We start from the raw sequence: 814 nt of genomic DNA, 5'->3' as shown, positions 1-814 counted from the left end.
TAAAAGACAATAAAAAATGTTTCTATAAATACATTAGCAACAAAAGGAGGGCTAAGGGGAATTTCCATCCTTTATTGGATGTGGTGGAAAACACAGTGACAAAGGATGAAGAAAAGGGTGAGGTACTTAATGCCTTTTTTGCCTCAGTCTTTAACAGCAAGACCAGTTGTTCTGTGGGTACCCAGCCCCCTGAGCTGCAAGACAGGGATGGGGAACAGAATGAAGCCCCCATAATACAAGGGGAAATGGTTAGCGACCTGCTACACCACTTAGTCACAGACAAGTCTATGGGGCCAGATGGGATCCACCCAAGGGTACTGAGGGAGCTGGCAGAAGTGCTCACCAAGCCACTTTCCATCATTTATCAGCAGTCCTGGTTAACCGGGGAGGTCCCAGTTCCACATTTGGAAGTTAGCAAATGTGACGTCCATCTACAACAAGGGCCGAAAGGAGGATCTGGGGAACTACAGGCCTGTCAGTCTGACCTCGATGCTGGGGAACCTTGAGTGCCATCACGCGGCAGGTACAGAACAACCAGGTGATCAGGCCCAGTCAACATGGGTTTATGAAAGGCAGGTCCTGCTTGACCAACCTGATCTCCTTCTATGACAAGGTCACCCACTTAGGGGATGAAGGAAAGGCTGTGGATGTGGTCTACCTAGACTTTAGTAAAGCATTTGACACTGTTTCCCACAGCATTCTCCTGGAGAAACTGGCGGCTCATGGCTTGGGCGGGCGTACTCTTCACTGGGTAAAAAAACCAGCTGGATGGCTAGGGGCAAAGGGTTGTCGTGAATGGAGTTCAATCCAGTTG

The sequence above is a fragment of the Fulmarus glacialis genome, unplaced genomic scaffold, assembly GCF_000690835.1.
Source record: "Fulmarus glacialis isolate BGI_N327 unplaced genomic scaffold, ASM69083v1 scaffold2693, whole genome shotgun sequence".
In the NCBI taxonomy this organism is placed as follows: domain Eukaryota; kingdom Metazoa; phylum Chordata; class Aves; order Procellariiformes; family Procellariidae; genus Fulmarus; species Fulmarus glacialis.
The sequence above is the reverse complement of the archived record's forward strand: the minus strand, read 5'-3'. Positions refer to the sequence as shown.